The 21,806-nt window shown below is 34.3% G+C and overlaps 1 protein-coding gene across 3 annotated transcripts in view; it reads right to left on the reverse strand.

The window, feature by feature from the left end:
- The window catches only part of LOC120353391, a 60,450-nt gene that overhangs the window by 20,917 nt on the left and 17,727 nt on the right, over positions 1-21,806 (reverse strand). For 2 of the 3 annotated variants that reach the window (XM_039436952.1, XM_039436955.1), the window contains exon 2: positions 20,089-20,161. The gene's annotated coding sequence lies outside the window, so the exon portion shown is untranslated. Of the gene's footprint in view, positions 1-13,804; positions 13,958-20,088; positions 20,162-21,806 lie in introns of those variants that run through there. The other variant, XM_039436953.1, reaches the window with a different exon arrangement.

A 21,806-nucleotide genomic window follows, 5' to 3' on the forward strand; every position in this document is an offset into this window, starting at 1 on the left:
TGTCTGGTTGAGGTATTGAATTTAGTTGGTTTAATGACTACTCTATATGCCTCCTCATCTGAGCTTAGACCTTCTGACCTATTCCAAATGTAAGTTTTTAAAATAGAGATGCTTCCCATGTTATTTAAATGGAGTCACTTTTACTCCCTAGGGAGTTTTTCTGTTTTTTAGTACCGAGAGCGAAAAAGTGACACTTTAGTATCATGTTTCAGGGAGTAAAGTAAGTACTTTTGACAGTAGGTGGAGGAAAAGTTAATCAAGTACTGTGAATCAGACTAAAGGCTGTCAATTCATTTTTATATATTAATAATAAATTGAATGAAAAATTTTGTATAAACAAAGTTTTAGCAGTTTAAAGTTTCTTATGGAGATGAATCAAATAAGTTACATTTCACTAAAAGAGTCTGAGGAAGAGAAAAAGCTCAGATAAAAAGTTAATCAAGTACTGTGAATCAAATTAAAGGCTATCAATTTATTTTGAAGTATTTGTAATATCATAAATTATCTCCATAAATTGATTCTCTTCATGAAATTATCAACTATCATGAATATACACTAGTAATAAAATAGAATGACAATGAACAAAATAGTTTCAAAACACAGAAGCACATTCTACAAGAGGTAGTTAATCTGTTTACGATGATAACAATCATTCTTGGAAAGAAATAATTGTTGTTTATCGATGGAAAATTATCAGGTGGATTGCTGAAATATTGCAGAAAATAACTCAAGAATAACCAGAATAGTAGAAGATGCAATAGTGAGGTACACGTTATAATGACAGTGGAAACAGATGGGAGAACAGCGTTACCGATTCTCTGCCTTGCCACTGGCTTCTACAGAGGATAGCTTACACCGGTATATCTGATGTAATATCAACTGTTCATTCATGTTTAAAATAAGTCTAGGACTTGAATAGTCTGAGAAAATACTTTTTTAGTCTAGGACTTCAATGGTCTGATAAAATACTTGATTTACATCTAGGTTACGATTTTAGTTGTTTAGATCCTTAAGGTGCAGTTCCTGAATACATATTGAGAGTTACCTTAAATTTAAACTCATGAAAAGTTGTCAATTATTTTTTTCAGAAATCGTTTGACCTATATCTGGTTGATTACCGATTTCAAAGAAACCGCTTGACTGAGAAATAATTGTTCAAGATATTTACTGCATGGTTCCACGAATGCATACAGTTATTAATATAGGAGTAGTTGCCGAGATAACGATCAACTTCACCTATCAACCAACCTGCTCTGCAAGTTTCTCACCTACATCAATAAATATTGTTCAAAATCTATAGGTAGTTGACGCAATACTAAATGAAATATTGTGCACTGATTTATTACGATATTCATTTTTATGGAACTCCCACTTTCTCAATCCACTGTTGTATAGCTATAGATATAATTGTTTTATAGCTATCGCTGTTGTATATATCTATAGCTATGACTGTTATATATCTGTCTACATGGTTTGGCATTTGATGTTAGGGAAATTATACAGTGAGGTCCACGTTATAATGGCAGTGGAGAAATATAGGAGAACAACGTTGCTGATTCTCTGCCTTGCCACTGCCTTCTATAGAGGATAGCCGATACCGGTATATCTCATGTAATATTCACTGTTCATTCTTGTTTAAAATGATCAATTATTATATTTTGAGGAAATATATTTTTCAATGATTAAATCTTCATAATTGAGATTGAATATTTTGTTAATTAATTATGGTTCTACATTGTTAACTATCTGGGGACGTTGTGGAGGTGGAAAAGGATAGAGCTATCTGCTTTGTCGAATGATAGACAAGGATAGCAACACCAATGTTAACCAAATACTACCATTATAACGTAGACCTCACTACAGAGCAACCGGTCCCAAGTTGCCCTCAGGTTATGTGTTGGCTCAGCTTAGATTTTTGCACTGCTTTTCTTCAAGAGCCTGAGAGATCAGATCACTACCAATCGGCTCTAAATTCAAGGCGTATAATTAACTTTCTTTTCAGCCTGTGCAAAAAGTGATCACCATTTATTATTTTGTTGCAGTTGCTTCAACGTTTTCAGTACGTAACTGTTTCTATCTAGAACAATATTGCACTGGGCTGGTCGATTCTAGCTCAGTATAGACAATTTATTTTCCCGCAAGGGACTCCCCACCAACAAAAGCCATACGAATTTACCTTTTTTATGAAATTGGGATGAAAAGAAGTTTTGGACTGTAGTCTGTTTCTTTGTTCTTAAGTTGATGATTAAATGAATAAATGAAAAGTATTTTCATTACTATAAATCAATGAGTACATTTAAGAAGGAAACCTTTTTGGAATTGAGCCATAGAGAAAAACCAGAGAAAAGTCAGTACTTCTCTCTTGTAGAGATCTATACATCTAGTAGATCTTCTCTTATCTCTGATAGTAAGTAGCCTACATAAGAAAGTAGAAGGGAAAAGATAGCATATTTTCATTAATAGTTTTTAGCCTAGCAACATAGCTAAACGTATTTTGGGTGCAAATTTCAAACAGAAATTCTATATTTGGATTGTTTTTATGTGATAAATTACAATTTGAAGCAATTTTGGATATTTGTAATGGTGAGATAATTTTTAAAATGTTTTTTTTTCTGGGAAAATTGAAAATTGAGATTCAACCTTCTTTAACCTCAAAATTGTTCCAGCAATCAGTTTTTTACTTAAATATGTGTAACGCTAGTTCGCCTCCATGGTGCACATTGGGTAACGCTAAATGGACTAGCAAATAATGATGGCGGTCAGACAAACTTATGTTCTCCTGACCAAAAACTACACAAAATCCTGAATAAATTGAAAAAATATAGTGTATATAGAATATAGTGTATATAATATAGTGTATAGACTCACGAGCTTTATATGTGTTGTGTATCTGTCATACAATATTATTCAGTATATCCTCGAAGCATTACTAAATACTCTATTAAAAGACAGTGACAAGACAGGGAATCGGCAACGTTGTTCTATCATCTTTCTCCACTGCCATCAAAACGTGGACCTCACTATAGGCACTAAAGTTCTTCAGTAAAGAGTCTGGTATGTAGATGCTTCAAGTGACCTCAAAGTATTTTCTTCAATAGCAGACTAGAATCGGTGCTAGGTTTTTCCAGTTAGCTTAATCATAGAGGAAAGATAGCATAAGAAGATATTCCATGGTGTAGGTCGTTTATGTTCCAAATTTCAGGTCGATTCTATACTAATTCAAGCCGCAGATTACTGTCGACTACTGTCTATCATTACCGTATTGTTGGGAGTTTAAGAGTGTGAGAACGGTACAGTTTGAGAGACTACCATCGTCACATAGCTTCACCAAAAACAAATACCAGAACTATCGGCTTGGATATTGAAATTTGGAACATAAACGCTCTATAACTTACCGTGTGATATATTTGGGGGAAAAGGAGACATATTCGGGAAAACCAGTTGTCTCCATTGTAAATAATGAATAAATAAATAAATATCTTCTAATGATATCTTTCCTCTATGATTAAGCTAACTGGAAAAAGCTAGTACCGATTCTAGTCTGCTATTGAAGAGAATACTTTGTTTAGAAAATGTTTTGAGGTCACTTGAAGCATCTACATACCAGACTCTTTACTGAAGAACTTTAGTGCCTATAGTGAGGTCCACGTTTTGATGGCAGTGGAGAAAGATGATAGAACAACGTTGCCGATTCCCTGTTTTGTCACTGTCTTCTAATAGAGTATTTAGTAATGCTTCGAGGATATACTGAATAATTTTCTAAAACAAGTGGATAGTATCTACAGACCATCTAATTTTGATAACCGTTGATACAGAAACTGTTATAATATAGTTATCGACTAATAAAAATGAAATTCATACTCCCAAAGAACGACTAAACATGAATATTTGAATAAACTATCAACTAACCATCTTTAATTTTTGCGGGCATCATTTTTATGAACATTACAGCTAACTCAACGTAATATGAATATCAAAAATGCTAGCCTTATGATAATTTGACACCTGGGTGTTAATATTGTTAAGATGCTTCCGGTGGAGCTAGAACCTTAAAAAATGCAAACTTTATTTAAATTTAAATGAAGGGTTCAGGATAGACCTTCAACTCAATTAAAATAAAGTTCGAGAGGTTATATTGTCATTCATTCCTATCGTTCAGATGCTTCCGGTAGAGCTGGGACTTTCAAAAAATTAAAACTTTATTTAAATTTAAATGAAGGATTCAGGATAGACCATCAACTAAATTAAAATAAAGTTCGAGAGGTTATATTGTCATTCATTCCTATCGTTCAGATGCTTCCGGTAGAGCTGGGACCTTCAAAAAAACTAAAACTTAATTTAAATTTAAATGGAGGGTTCAGGATAGACCTTCAACTAAATTGAAATAAAGTTCGAAAGGTTATCATTCATTCCCAACAATAACTCAAAAACTCTTCAACTAAGGATATGGTGGCAGAGAGGAACTAGAGCCCTAACTTCGATGAAGCTAATTATTCAATAATTCAATTCAAAGTTCTAAAGGTTATTTTGTCTATTATTTTCCCAGGATATGTCTCCTGCTATTTCACTACACACACACACACACACACACACACACATAATTCGCATTTCCAAGTCAATAAATGATGATGTTTCCTCTATAGTGAGGTCCACGTTATAACGGCAGTATTGACATTGGTGTTGCTATCCTTGTCTATCATTCGACAAAGCAGATAGCGCTATCCTTTTCCACCTATGTAACTTTGCCAGATCTTTTTTCAACAATGCAGAAATATAATAAATTAACAAAACATTCATCTCAATTATGAAAATTCATCATTAAATCATTGAAAAATATATTTTCCTAGAGAATAAAACATAATTGATTATTCTTAACTAGAATGAACAGTCAATATTATACATCAGATATACAGTTTATCAGCCATCCTCTATATTTATACATTTACTTATTATCATAATTAGGTTAGGTTAGTTTCCATCATTAGATGTCCCTAACCTAACCTAATTATTAATGATAATACTGTAAGTAAATGTATAAATATAGAGGATGGCTGATAAACTGTATAACTGATGTAATATTGACTGTTCATTCCAGTTTAGGTTCCATCATTAGATTTACTTAATTATTTCTACATTGATAGATACAATATAATTCTCAACTATGAATGATTGGGAAAGGAACACAACACGCTTAAAGCCCAAAACTGTCCCTATAGAAGGCAGTGACAAGGCAGAGAATCGGCCACGCTGTACACCCATCTTTCTCCACTGCCATTATAACGTGGACCTCACTATACTAGTAAAGGCCTCCCCCGTTATGTTGGTTTGTACTTATGAGACATCAAACATGTCTAGCAATAAGAATCCCATCTTGAAATGAGAAAATCGTCCAAGCCATTACACGAAATTATGCTATTATTTGAGGCAAAAATTGACTATAATTCTGCCCCAACAACATTCTCTATCCACTTTTCACTGTGGTGATATGTATGTATGGTAGACAATTCACAATGTGAATGTACCATCTCTACAAGATCATAAAATCATAATTGGTTTCCCATAAACAATATGTAAATCCAAACTGCTCTCACTTCGCCAGTGAATGTAAGTTAGTTCTCAATACTGGGCCTGCAGAGTTATTCAATTTATTGTTCAGAATACTGTATTATATTTCTTTATTGATTGATACAATAAGTATATCATCAAAATGTTATTTATAATTATATATAAACTCAGATAACTAGGCAAACTACAAGGATGCTAATCAGACTCCCCAAACCAAACAGCACTACCTTCCAGAGATGCTTTTTATTCCTTCGACCTAAATTCTTCAATATTCTCCCAGATGAGATAAGAAAGCTACAGAATCTCAAGAAATTCCTAAAACAAACGAAGAGTTGGCTATGGCTTCATTCACCATTAGAAGTAGAAGACTTATTCAAAGTAGTAAGCTGAGAAACACATGGTGCTAATATCTAATCCATTATTGAATATGAATTTCAGTATTGCTTACTTCAGCTTTGCTTTGAGCTTTGATCTGCAAACAATGTTTTATTTATCGCTGTTATGTCTCATCTTTTATTTTTCATTTTTTTCCCCTCTCTTGTCATGAATTATGTTGAAAAAAATTATACTGGTGATTCTTCCTCCCATTTTTTCGCAGTTTTAACTACATTTCATAATATAAGTATATTTAAAGAGAGGAAATGCTACAATCAATCAATAAAATTACTTGATGATGGTGATTGAATGTGTGTGTTTGTGTTTGTGTGTGTGTGTGTGTGTGTGTGTGTGTGTGTGTGTGTGTGTGTGTGTGTGTGTGTGTGTGTGTGTGTGTGTAGGCTTTTTTCTCCTCCTATATCAGATTAAACCTCAACTCCTGCTCACGGACAAGTGCTTCATGAAGCACTTTGTGAGCAGTAATTGTTCACATTAATATTATATTATATACTATTACTTACAATCTATTATTAAATTTTAGATGGATTATTGTTGTATTTGTCAAGCTAGACTCTATTTGGTTTCTGTATATGTATTTATGAGTGTGAATAAATTTGAATTTGAATTTGAAAAAAATTGAAAAAAAATGATAGGAAGAGAAAAAATAAGGTAACCTTGTGCTATTCCTCTCCCAAATTTAGATATTGTTCAGTATACTGTATTATATTTCTTTATTGATTGATAAAATAAGTAAATCATCAAAATGATAGAAAGAGAAAGAATAAGGTAACCTTGTGCTATTCCTCTCCCAAATTTAGATAAGGCTAGGAAAGACAAGACTAGTCACGTTTAGTCACAATACTTCACATAGTTGCTTATGAAGTCATGTCTAATTGCAATGACTAATCTGTGTGAGTTGCGTCACAAGCAGCTATGTAAAGTATTGTGACTAAACGTGTCTGATCATTTCTTGTCTTGACTAACTGGTGTGCGCCTAGCCTAAGGTTACACATATCCAGAAATAGGTTAAGTCTTGTAGTTGTTCACTTCACTAAATTTTCAATATTGTTTGCACATATTCAGTAACAAGCCTGATTCCATTCAATTAGTTCAAATGACTCCAAAGTCAATAACGAGTTAATTAACTTGACATAACTTCAAGTTTATAATGGACCGATTAATTTATTTGAATGACTCCAAAGTTAATGAAAACTTAATTAACTTGATAGAGTTTCAAGTTTATGATAGACAAATAAATTCAGGAATGTTGTCATTTACAGAACTGATAGAGTCTAGAGTAGATTATAGTCTAATGACTAATGGTTCAACAAACAAAGCTGGTAAATATTTAGAGAAAACATGGCCTAAATATTCATTCCAATATTGACATAACATTATGATGCAAAGCAGCCTTTCTCTCTGAACTTCCAAAATTTGAATCAAACAGTTCAGAGAACATAATCAATATTAAACAAATACTGCCATTATAAAATAGACCTCACTATATATGGCTTTATCTTTAGTGTTAGTGAACTTCAAATTCAATTTCCATCATTCTTCACTAAATTTAATCAACTTTTTACATTAAGATATATTGTAAAAATTTATTTTTTCATTTTAGTACCAAGTTATGTTTCATTAGAAACTAAATCAAAGAAATCAATTCCTATCAATTCGGATCTTAATGTTTCTAAATTCAAAATTAATAATTGTTTGTGTTTTGTTTCAATGTGAAAATAAGTGAAGAATTGGAAAGTCGCACATAACCTTTATTTGGACAATTTATTTTATGAAATTGGGATGAAAAGAAGTTTTAGAATGTAGTATGTTTCTTTGTCCTTAAGTTGATTGTAAATTATAAGTAGATAAATAAATAAATTAGAATTCTTTCCTCACACACAAACTTGTCTATATGGGAAAAATTCACAAGTGTATTTTTATTCATGTATTGTGTTTTGAATCTGTGAATAACACTTTATTTGATTCAACTTTCAACTTGATGTTGGTATCAAAGCATAATTCGATAACTGTAATTTGCAACTTTGGAGTTATATTAATTACTTACTCAATAAGGACTGAAAATTTTGTGAAGTAAAAACTAAAAGACTTCACTTATTTCGGACTATGTGAAACCTTATCAAAATTTGGGAGAGGAATAGCACAAGGTTACCTTATTTTTTCACTCCCTATCATTTTCAAGATGTACTTATTGTATCAATCAATAAAGAATTAATACATACTCAACTAGTAGTTCTGTGAACAGTAGACCTCACGCAGTATTCTCATCCACAAGTACCTGATTGAAACAATAGACCTTATGGAAATACAGCAATAAACTGGCTTCTCCACACATCTGTGTAATCACTTGTCAGCTGATTCATGATGAATAATTCTATAGTCTGATTTTTACTCTAATATTGGCGTATGAAGGATGCTCCTTTTTCATTTTATATTATCCAATGCAAAATTTCCAAAAACCTTGTATATACGTCGACGCACAATTAAAAAAGGAACATACCTGTCAAATTTCATGAAAATCTATTACCGCGTTTCGCCGTAAATGCGCAACATATAAACATTCAAACATTAAGAGAAATGCCAAACCGTAGACTTGAATCTTAGACCTCACTTCGCTCGGTCATTTAGTCAATAACTATCTTGATCACGATGTATTATCTTCATTACAAAATAGCATATAACATTATTATTATTATATGAACATGATTCTATCTACACTCGACTTTGAAGTATAATAATTTTATAGAGAAGTTGTAGCATAACATATAAATCGAAATTCTTTGAGAGAAGGGGCTCTGATTTAACGATAAGGGTAGCTTTTTCATTGGTGACACCAGAAGACATTAATTGACATAATATATTGGATCGGTTCGAATTCGCCAATAAGCAATAACCAACTCGGAAATGACATTTAGTTTGCACATGGGAATTGGGAAGCTCCAATTGCTTATGTAACGGAGAAGTGGAAGCTACAGTGAGTTCCACATTATAATGACAGTTAACATTGGTGTTGCTATCCTTGTCTATCATTCGACAAAGCAGATAACGCTATCCTTTTCTACCTCGGCAAGGCTTCCGGATTGGTTTCTAACAATGTAGAAATATAATTAACTAGCCGTCAGGCTCGCTTCGCTCGCCATATCCGTCTAACCAGGGGGCTCCGCCCCCTGGACCCCTGACTGGATCGTCCAAGAATGAGATCAGCAGGCTCGTTTCGCTCGCCTGCATTTTTCATTTGGGCATTTTCATCATATGTTAGGACAATCCAGTCGGGGGTCCAGACTAACGGCTGGCTAAACGGATATGGCGAGCGAAGCGTGCTTGACTGCTAGTAATATAATATTCCCAGGATTGAAGTAGCAGTGCCCAATCAATTTTTCCGCGAAAATGCATTCAAATCTTCAACTTGGTGCCAACCTAACAAAGTGAACTCAACTTAATGCCAACCTGACAAATTATTAATTTAGTTGCCAGTTAACAACTGTTTCGAAGAGGTACTCTATCTAGATTATAGTTCTATAGTAACATATGATATGGAAATTTCAATTATAATTAAGAGATTGGGAGAAGAAGAATATACATGCTAAAAGACGATCTTTAAACCCTTAAAAACAACCCTTAGAATTAAAATATTGCCAAAAGATTTCTTAGTGCGCCTCTAAAGGGCCAACTGAACATACCTACCAAATTTGAACGTTTTTGGTCCGGTAGATTTTTAGTTATGCGAGTGAGTGAGTGAGTGAGTGAGTGAGTCAGTCAGTCAATCAGTGAGTGAGTGCCATTTCGCTTTTTATATAGAGATTAATTAACCAAATATTCAATCTCAGTTATGAAAATTTATTATTGAATCTATGAGAAATATAATTTCTTGACTAATAAAATATAATTGACAATTTTAAACAAGAATGAACCGTTGATAATACATTAGATATACCGGTATCAACTATCCTCTATAAAAGCCAGTGACAAGGCAGAGAATGAGCAACACTGTTCTCCTATCTTTCTCCACTGCCATTATAACGTGGACCTCACTAAAGTCGGTTGTTTAGTGTCCAACGCTATTGAAATTCGTTCATAGAATATTTACCAGACTCCAATTAAGCCTTGTTGCTACAGTATCACAATAATCAATTAACTTTATACTAACTAATCTAGATTAAACTTGCTGAAATAACTAATTAACTTTAAACTAACTAAACTAGATTCAACTTGCTGAAATAACTAACTAACTTTAAACTAACTAAACTAGATTCAACTTGCTGAAATAACTAATTAACTTGAAATCCGAAACATTTTTAAAATGATTGAATATTTCAGTTGGAAGCATTTACTTTTGATATGGAATTTGCAATGGTCTTAATGCGATTCCATTTCATATAGTAAACGGAAGTGGGTTGTGTATTGCAGTTGTTGACAGACTAGAAACACAGTTTATGACAAGCTATAAATAGAACAGAAAGTTCAGTAATTGAAATACATTTCTAACAATGTCGACAGATAATAGAACTCGAGTTATGACTAATGGTATAATACTAATGTATTATAATTGTGAACATGACAATACATTTAATATTAATTACTGTTACAGTAGTAATGAGATTTTCATGTATGTCTTGGAAAAAAAAATCTGGTGTGGCGCACTCACACAACTTTCCTTGCCGTTATGAAAATTGATCAACTGACGCTAGTGTTCCCGCGCATCACAAGTCTACTATTCAGTGATTTGAGCCAGCTGGTGACAGGGTAATAATAATAATAATATCGAGTGACCTGGCTGGCTCAGGTCTGGTGTCAGAGTTTTCAGGTCGCCACTGATCAATTTCAGGGCCTCTGAAATGACCTAACGACTGCTTTTTAGGCAGCCGGGACCGACGGCTTAACGTGTCCATCCGAAACACGGGAGTGGCCCGAGATAAATTATCTTGCCCGGGCCGGGATTTAATAATATTAAACAGGGTAATAACGCTGGAGACACACATGAGGTCTGCTATCTCTTCATAGTGAAACATTTAAAAGAATCAACAGTTGCCAACAGTTTGCAATATTGGATAATCACATTTTCTCGAATTTCGAGCTTATTTTCAATTTTAGGTGAAAATGTTATTCAACATTAATTGTAGAGATTCTCATGCTCAATCTTTTCCACTCGAAATTTTCTGTTTATATTGTATCTGAAGCCTGATAATTGAGAATCTAAAATCAAACTTTGCATAGATGGGGCGGAGCTCCTGAAATTTTTACAGATATGGGACTTGTGGCAGTTGATAGAGCTTATTGATAACTATTTTAGGTATAACTTTAATCGAAATCGTTGGAGCCGTTTTCGAGAAAATCACGAAAAACCCTGTTTTTAACAACATTTTCGCCATTTTAGCCGCCATCTTGAATCGAATTTGATCGGAATTGTTCGTGTCGGATCCTTATAGTGAAAGGACCTTGAGTTCCAAATTTCAAGTCATTCCGTTAATTGGGAGATGAAATATCGTGTACACAGACGCACATACACTCACACACACACACACACAGACCAATACCCAAAAACCACTTTTCTGGACTCAGGGGACCTTGAAACGTATAGAAAATTAGAAATTGGGGTACCTTAATTTTTTTCGGAAAGCAATACTTTCCTTACCTATGGTAATAGGGCAAGGAAAGTAATAAATGATTGATGATTGATTGATAGTAATAATGTAGTTCCAATATTTTCCCATTGTCAATGAAAACATATTTAATACTAGCAGGTAAACACGTGCTCCAAAAGGGTCTAATTGAAAACTTGACCTACTGGAATCTTGAGAATTTAAAATAGGCCTATAACAATCCTTGATAAATTAAGAATTTATTGCAATATTTCAAGTTAATCAGTTGAGTAGTTGAGACGTGATGATGCGACGTGATTCGTGAATTTCCTATCCAATAAGCCAGTTCTAACCTTTATTATATCATAGATTCATTAATTGATATCAGTTTTATATACTGTTAAGGGAGCTCTTAAACAAATAATATATTTAATTTTGTTAATGAATAATGTAACATTTGAAAAAAAATAAAACTAATTTACAGGATAGTTTTTCTCAGTGATAGAAATGAAATGAAAATACTCTTTATTAGGCGGAGTTAGGACTAGAAAGTCCTTTCTACCACTCAACCTTAGAATCATGTTGCTATTATTAGTAAACAAATACTTGGCAATATCTTTTAGCACTTGTTGAATATTATATTTCAAATTCCAACCTATCAATCAACCGCATTTGATAAGTATTCCTTTATTTCACACAAACTTACACATTGTTCAAAGGATAGTATGCCACTTGTTTCCCCGTTTATTTCTATCATTTTTCATGTTTATTCTATATTTGAAGATCTAATTCCTTAAGAAATTTCCAGAAGAAATTTAATAACTCTCCATGTTGGGATTCGATCAAGTTCGATAAGGTTAAATGTCAATTTTCAAAAAGTGTCAAACAACTAGATATTGGAAACCTTGGTAAAATAATTATTTAAACTCTTTAAATTTCAATTGGTAATAGATTAGGTCTCTGAATCATAGTATCAAACTACTATTGAATATTTATGTGATACAATAATAAACAACATGATTATCACAGTTTCAAGTTTTAATTTCAATTGCTACTTCACAAACGTAGCTCATGTTCAAATCTGATCTTTCTAATTAGATAATATGATAGGTTGTTTATGGCAACTAATGAGATTGAATTTGAAAATACAAAAATGTAGTCAAATATCACGAAATTATTAGGAGAGCAACAAATATGTTTCAACGCCTTTAGTCAGGTCCACTTTCAAAATGCAGTGGAGGAAGATAGAAGAACAGCGTTGCCGATTCTCTGCCTTGCCACTGCCTTCTATAGAGGATTGCTGATACCAGTATATCTGATGTAGTATTAGCTGTTCATTCTAGTTCAATTTAAAATAATCCATTATTTCATTCATCAAGAAAATCTATTTTTCCTATGATGAAAAAATATCAAACTTCATCATTGACATTTAAATATTTTGTCAATTAATTATATTTCTACATTGTTAAAAAACGATCCGGCAACGTTGCGGAGCTGGAAAAGGATAGAGACATCTGATTTGACAAATAATAGACAAGGATAACAACACCAGTTTTAATCAAACACTGCCATCATAACGTGGACCTCACTATAGTATCAAGTTCACCGGCTCTACCAGATGGTTTACGATTTTCCTCCTCGTTCCAAAAATATTCACAGGGAAAACCCATCTATAAATCCCTATAAAAAAATTTCCAACTTAAAACCAAAAATCTACAAGTCCCCAATCAAGATAACTAGAAATCCTATACAACTGCCATGACATCCTTATCACGTCATATAAGTCAACCCCCGACCACGTGTTAAGAAAATGCCAGAACCTTCCACAAATTTCCTAAACAAAACAACACCCTTATCAACAATGTTGACAAACAAATATATCAAATACGTTGAAAATCAAATAATCACATCAAAATATTTCCACCACGTGATAAATCAATTCCAGCTGTTAGTACCTGGTCAATAAAAGGCAGACACGTGCTAAAGTCAAAATGTTTTGTAAATACAAGACTGGAGATGTGATAAAGATATCTCACTGTGTGACATACGACAATAATTGAATTGTGCTTGACAATAATTTATTATTGAAATTCAACAAGAAACCCAGATGAAATACACAAATTTGAAGCGAGAACACTACACTAAATGCGGCAGACAGAGCGAGACAGAGTATCGATTTTAGTTGCCCCCCGCACCTTATACAAACCGGGTGTGTCTAGCGTTGTATTCAAGTATTTTTACACAAAAAACTATCGAAACCAACTCACCTGATCCATTATTTTGGGCTGAATTTAGTTCCAAATACAAATATGACACAAGAAAGCTTCAACAACAGACTCACTACTTCACAAGAGCTCGACTAAAAACGCAATGCGCTTTCAAACAGAATTGAAATGCCACCACACCACGTGGCTTCTCCGAACTCATGCAACAGTCTGTCGGTTCTCCGTGATACGCGTTGCAAACCGAAATGATACTGTATCCTTTGAGCACCTACAGATAGGGAATGGCAGAACAAAATAATGTAGATTAATTTTAAATGAAATAATCATGAAATGATAACTAATTAAATGGAAGGTGAAGGATGATCGTGAAAAAATAAATAAAACAAACCAGTGTAGCATCTTCGATAAAAACATATGATAAAAGACATTAAAATATTGCATTAAAAAACCATGCTATTAAAAATGTAGTAAAAATTTGAGAAGGGACAGTTTTGGGCATAAGCCGGTTGTGCCTTCTCACATAAATGTAATAAATTATACATGACTGAATAAATAAATAAATATCAGGGCCAAGCAACACGAGGTGCTTTTCAGACGAGTCGGCAGGGCAGAAAGCTCCCAGATTGGCTGATTGGGTTAGCGTTCGGGAACAGCTGATTCAGAATCAGTCAATCGGAGAACATTCTGCCCTGTCGACTCGTCTAAAAAACGCCTCCTGTGGCTCGCCCCTTACAGTACAGTGGACACCCTCTAAAGTAAAGGTTTGGTTTTTTCTTGTAGAATTTGTTGGCTGAGATAAGAGAAACTATACTGTTGACAACTATTCAATAATACAACCCTGACACAATAATCTACAATTTTTGAACGTAAATGATATTCATTTCCAATTGGATTTTCTAATTCTCAGTCCTTTGGGATTTTATTGATTAACTACGGTATTTCAATATACCATATTGTGGAAAATTTATTCTAGCATACAGCAAACTGAGAAGTTGCAAAGTTATCCCACTGTCCACTGTTAGAAAAACTGCAAAAAAGAATGCAATAGAAGCTAAATTGATAGCATATCATTATTTTTTTGCTAGCATAGATTTTCAACTCCTTTGTATGTTCTGATTTTCTCCTTTTTTTTCTCTATTTTATGATTACTTTTTTGAGTACTGTACTCAATACTTTTTGACGTGTCTTATACTACCAAGCTTTGCTTGATTATGTAGTGTCACATGACGAAAATTAAACTAAACATCAAGTGCAAGCTGATTAAACAATTACTTTAACAACTTCCAATTATTTCTGTATTCAGTTCTACCTGCATTGAAAATGTAATTGAATTCTTGATTATTCAAATGTTCAACAAATTTTACCAATTTCACAAATCAATATTTGTTACATACCAAATTTATGATGAGATAATCATGATTCCAAAAGTAGCTTTCAGATCTGATCTTTACTAATAAAAATCAAATAAACTTAGCTACAATTCCTTCATTCCACTATGACACTGATAAAAACGCGCAACATATTTACAAAACCTCCTTCAAAATCAAATTCACCATAATCAACCTTTCCCGTCCATCCTAACCAAGACTTAGAAACACAATTTTCTACAAAATCTAAAATTCACCAACTTACCAACTCAACAACTTTCATCCAATATGGAAGAATTCTACAAGACCACGTGCAAAATAAACTGTATCGTCCATTCAACAGCTGTTACTCTTGTATCACAGTGAGCTTCCTTCTTATAAGAGGGCGAACTTCTTGGAATGCGGTGTGGCCGCAAGACCATTACAACCTTTACCTGCAACTCAGCGACTAACCTATACCTGTATATACATATAATATACCAGGGAATAGCTATACAGACTGGATAATTCTATACCTATACACATAACCACTGAATACAACATTATAGTAGACATGACCCAAGTTGCTATAAATATAGACACATCTATGCTATAATATAATATAGACATCTAACAGTGCAGTCTGTACACTTCGATGAACCTATAGTGAGGTTCACGTTATAATGGCAGTGTTTAATTATTATCAATGGTATTGCTATCCTTGTCTATAATTCAACAAGTGGATAGCGTTATCTCTTTCTCGCTTTGCTCTGTTGTCAGATCGCCTTTTAACGATGTAGAATTAATAATTAATGAACAAAATATTTCATCTTAATTATGAAAATTAATTATTGAATTCTTGAAAAATATAATTTCTTGCTTATATTTTAAACGAGAATGAACAGTTAATATTACATCAATAAACCTGTATCAGCTACCGTCTATAGAAGTCATTGACAAGACAGAGGACCGGCAACGTAGTTCTCCTATCTTTCTCCACTGCCATTATAACGTGGATCTTACTATAGAAAGACACGGTGTATCTACATAATGTAAACAACGCTTTGCCATAGATAGATTCACGTTAAAATGGCAGCGTTCCTAAAAAGCAACACTAACCAATGCTGGCTATATGCATGCTTGCCTACCAGCCCATAGCATATAGCAATAGCATAACATAGCAGCTCCCAGACAAATGAAAAAGTGAAATTAGCCTTGAAATAGCAACGCAGCGGACAATAACCTATTACGTTGTCTTACAACATACGCCGCCTTACAGATTCACAAAACATAATCAAAATAGTTCAACCAAAAAACTCTTCAACATAAATTATTGACTTTTCAATAATTCAATTTGAAATTAATTGATGCTTAAAAGCGTGACAATTTTCCACAATATAAACTAATTATTTCTTTGTAAAAACATAAGATTCCTGCAAAAATCTTTGGGTGGCTCGTTGGAGTAAGTGATAACGTGTCGGTTTAATAATCAAGAGAACCCGATTTCGAATCTCGACCGAGGCAAAAGTTTTCGACCACAGCACAATCACATAGATACGGTTACCCCGTCTTTCGGAGGAGACGATAAGCCGTCGGTCCCGACTACCTAAGAAGTAGTCGTCATCTCTCATCATCATCCCTCTCACTCATTACCCACGCACAAGCCTATGAGCTTATGTGGGCATCACTCTCAGAATTATTATAGAAATCTACAGCATATGTTACAAGGAGTGAGAAGGATGGAAGGAGGAAGAGAATGAGCGAAGAAAAGAAGAAGAAGAAGAAGAAGAAGAAGAAGAAGAAGAAGAAGAAAAGAAAAGAAGAAGAAGAAGAAAAGAGAAGAAGAAGAAGAAGAAGAAAAGAAGAAGCAGAAGAGAAGAAAGAAGAAGAGAAGAAGAAGAAGAAGTAAGAAGAAGAAGAAGAAGATACGAAGAAGAAGAAGAAAGAAGAAGAAGAAGAAGAGAAGAAGAAGAAGAGAAGAAGAAGAAGAAGAGAAGAGAAGAGAAAAAGAGGAAAGAAGAAGAAGAAGAAGAAGAGAAGAAGAAGAAGAAGAGAAGAAGAAGAAGAAGAGAAGAAGAAATATAAATTGTGGAGTAGGAGAAAAGAGAAAACCAATGAATAAAAATTACAAGGAGGAACCAAGAGATGAGAAGTAAGTATAACATTGAAATTCACGTTATAGTGAAGTCAGGTAGGACGACCTGGTTGCCAATTTTCTTTTACCACCGCCTTCTAAAGTGGACAGCTTCAAGATAGCATAGTGAGGCGCACGTTATGATGGCAATATTTGATTAACATTGTTGTTGCTATTTTCTATAGAAGCCAGTGGCAAGGCAGAGAATCAGCAACTCTGTTCTCCCATCTTACTCCACTGCCATTATAACGTGGACCTCACCATAACATCAGATATACACAGAAAGGTATCTCTCCAAATGTGTCCACTACATTTTCCCCCAATATATGCATGCAAGGCTAAGCACACACCATTTAGTCAAGACAAGACAAGACAAGACATGATCAGTCACAATACTTCACATAGTTGCTTATGAGGCAACACACACTGATTAGGCATTGCAATTAGACATGTCTTCATAAGCAACTATGTGAAGTATTGTGACTAAACGTGTCTGATCTTGTCTTGTCTTGACTAACTGGTGTGCGCCTAGCTTAAGGGTGAGCACATTCCACTTAGTCAAGACAAGACCAGACACGTTTAGTCACAATACTTCACATTGTTGCTTATGAGGCAACACACACTGATTAGTCATTGCAATTAGACATGTCTTCATAAGCAACTTGAAGTATTGTGTCTGATCATGTCTTGCCTTGACTAACTGGACCTAGCCTAATTCTCATGAAAATAATTAGAAATGAGGTAAACCGTATCATAGATATCACACCAACATCAACTTAAACTGGAGATATGGATTTCCCAATACTCCATACCCATATACCTGACAAATTATAGTTTATCAATGCTATTCCACATAATTCCTAGCAGATAGTGAGTGGAGTTGTGAGCGCGCATTTAAAGCAATACGATAACGGTTAGCATAAAAGCATGACCGTTACATTTGCTCGATAGACCGTGAATGCCAGCATTATTTGTCACTGATACTTGGGTCGCCATCGCGATCAAATCGACATAAATACTCGTTACAGACAGGCTAGAATCACTAGATATGGCTGCTAATTAGATGCGAAATTCTTCCACAAACAATAATAGAGTTTATCGTCAGTTGTGGTAGAACAATTCTGATAGCGATTAATTAGAGCAACAATTCGACAACCAAATAATGAGCGATTTTTCTTCATTTTTTCTGATAACAAAAACTGTACTTGGATTAATTCCAAGTTTCTAAACCAATATCAACAATGGGAACAAGACGAATCTGAATTAATTTAGAATTTTAAGACACTTAAGACAATAATGAGCGATTTTTTATTTATTTTTGATAACACTTGGATTACTTCCAAGTTTCTAAACCAATATCAACAATGGGAACAAGACGAATCTGAATTAATTTCGAATTTCAAGACACTTTAGACTCAAGACTTTTCAAGATAATTTGAAGAATAATGGCGAGGCAAGATAATACCAACAAAAGATTCATGTTGCACTGACGAAAAAATGATATTTTCATGATCTTAACAGATGGTCTTCTATATATATAAAAGCGAAATGGCACTCACTGACTGACTGACTGACTGACTCACTCACTCACTCGCATAACTAAACCTCTACCAGACCAAAAACGTTCAAATTTTGGTAGGTATGTTCAATTGGCCCTTTAGAGGCGCACTAAGAAATCTTTTGGCAATATTTTAACTCTAAGGGTTGTTTTTAAGGGTTTAAAGTTCGTCTTTTAGCATGTATATTCTTCTTCTCCCAATCTCTTAATTATAATTGAAATTTCCATATCATATGTTACTATAGAACTATAATCTAGATAGAGTACCTCTTCGAAACAGTTGTAAACTGGCAACTAAATTAATAATTTAGTCAGGTTGGCATTAAGTTGAGTTGACTTTGTTAGGTTGGCACCAAAATTGAAGATTTGAATGCATTTATCGCGGAATAATTGATTGGGCACTGCTACTTCAATCCTGGGAATATTATATTACTAGCCGTCAGGCTCGCTTCGCTCGCTATATCCGTTTAGCCAGACGTTTAGTCTGGTCCCCGACTGGATTGTCCTAACATTATAAAAATGCAGGCGAGCAAAGCGAGCCTGCTAATCTCATACTTGGACGATCCAGTCGGGGGTCCAGGGGGCGGAGCCCCCTGGCTAGACGGATATGGCGAGCGAAGCGAGCCTGACGGCTAGTCGTTCTATAAATTATCATAGAGTAAGGACACGCTTCCAAATTGATTATTCTGAGATAAATTGAAGAACGTCCATGCACAGTTTGATACTGTGATACTGTTTGCACAGTGAACGTTTTAACTGAATTGAATCAGCTGGTGATTTAATCTCAGAATGAATTACATTAAAGCAAACACAACTAAATATTGATTAAGTTCAGTTTAAACTGCAATTTATTTTCTGTATATTGTATTATTTTGTTTACTGTATCCAATAAATGAACTAGCACAGTGCAAACGGCTCCAAGTTCAATGTAACAAATATGATAAAGAGTTGAAACCCCAATATTCATTCGGGGAACCAATATTTTATTCCACTTACAAATTTCAATTGAAGAGGAAACAAATACTTTTAAAAAAATGCTCAAAATAGTTTTCTGCCTTGTATAGGCTGGCAGGAAGTTGAGCATCGATTGTCAAACCACTGCTGACTCAATCATTAGTATATCCAGATCTAATTTTGAGAGGTGTTCGTGGCGCATAAGTCTGTACGCACCTCAATACAGAAGGCGGTGGTAACGCAGAGAATCAGCCCCCTCGACTCCTAACATTTCCACTGACTTTACAAGGTTCATCTCACCATAAATCTACAGAAAATATCTCAAAATCCTCACCTGATTAGTCCGAAAATGTTGCTCCCGATTTTCACCTGGCAATCACAAGGAGCCGTATCCAATTTGCTGGTACCTGCACACACACACAAACACAATTAATTAACACAACTACACTCAACACAACTTGTCTCAACTTGTCTACAATCTAGAATAAACGCGAAATGACCACAAATTCGCTTGCCACTACAGTGAGGTCCACGTTATAATGGCAGTGGGGAACGAGAGGGGAGCAGTGTTGCCGAGTCTCAACCTTGCCCCTGCCTTCCATAGAAGACAGCTGATAGCGGTATATCTGATGTGATATCAACTGTTCATTCTTGTTTAAAATAATCAATCATACTTTATTCTCCACGAAAATAAATGTCTCAATGAATCCTAAATAAATCTTCATGATTTAGTTTAAATATTTTGTTGATAATTATATTTCTACATTGTTCAAAACCGATCCGGCAACGTCGCAGAGCTGGAAAAGGATAGCGCCACCTGCTTTGTCGAATGATAGACAAGGATAGCAACACAATGTTGATCAAATACTGCCATTATAACGTGGACCTCACTGTAGGAAACCGGTAGTAGGAAAGTCGGAAGAGAACAGGGAACATTAAGATCGGAACCAAGGGCAAAATGTTGCCAATAGCCTTGCGCTAAACACTTATGTTTTATGAGCAGTTTGCTAAAAACCGGAAATAACGTTCACTTACCCCAAAAGTAAAAGTCCATGACATTCTAGTAATCACTCACATTCTAATCAACTTTATTTTATTCAATAAAAATTGAAAAAAGTTGTACCTACTCTAATTATTACGTTCTATACTTTAAAACAAATTATGCAAACTGTGTATGTGGTACATTCTTATCTGACAGAATGGTATAGTGAGGTCCACGTTACTAGTAGTTCTGTGAACAGTAGACCTCACGCAGTATTCTCATCCCCAAGTACCTGATTGAAACTATAGACCTTATGGAAATACAGCAATAGACTGGCTTCTCCACACATCTGTGTAATCACTTGTCAGCTGATTTATGATGAATTATTCTATAGTCTGTTTTTTACTCTAATATTGGCGTATGAAGGAGGCTCCTTTTTCCTCTTATATTATCCTTGAAATGCAAAATTTCCAAAAACCTTGTATATACGTCGACGCGCAATTAAAAAAGGAACATACCTGTCAAATTTAATGAAAATCTATTACCGCGTTTCGCCGCAATTAAACATTAAGAGAAATGCCAAACCGTCGACTTGAATCTTAGACCTCACTTCGCTCGGTCAATAATGGCAGTGGAGAACAACGTTGCCGATCCTTTGTTTTGTCAATGTCTTCTAAAGACGGTACCTGATACATTCATTCTCGTTTAAAATAATCAATTATATTATATTGAGCAACAAATTATATTCTTCAATAATTTCATAATTAAAATAGAATATTTTTGTAATTGATTATTAATTCTAGATTGTTAAAAGACGATCTGGCAACAGAGCATAGCGAGAAAGAGATAGCGCTATCCGCTTTGTTGAATGATAGACAAGGATAGCAATACCATTGCCATTATAACGTGGACCTTACTATAGTTGTTGTTATAATGAGGTCCACGTTATAAAGGCAGCATTTGATTGACATTGGTGTTGCTACCCTTGTCTATCATTCGACAAAGCAAATAGTGCTATCCTCTACCACCTCTGTACTATTCACAGATCGTTTTTCAACAATGTGGAAACA

Source organism: Nilaparvata lugens, chromosome 10 (genome assembly GCF_014356525.2).
Source record: "Nilaparvata lugens isolate BPH chromosome 10, ASM1435652v1, whole genome shotgun sequence".
In the NCBI taxonomy this organism is placed as follows: Eukaryota; Metazoa; Arthropoda; class Insecta; order Hemiptera; family Delphacidae; genus Nilaparvata; species Nilaparvata lugens.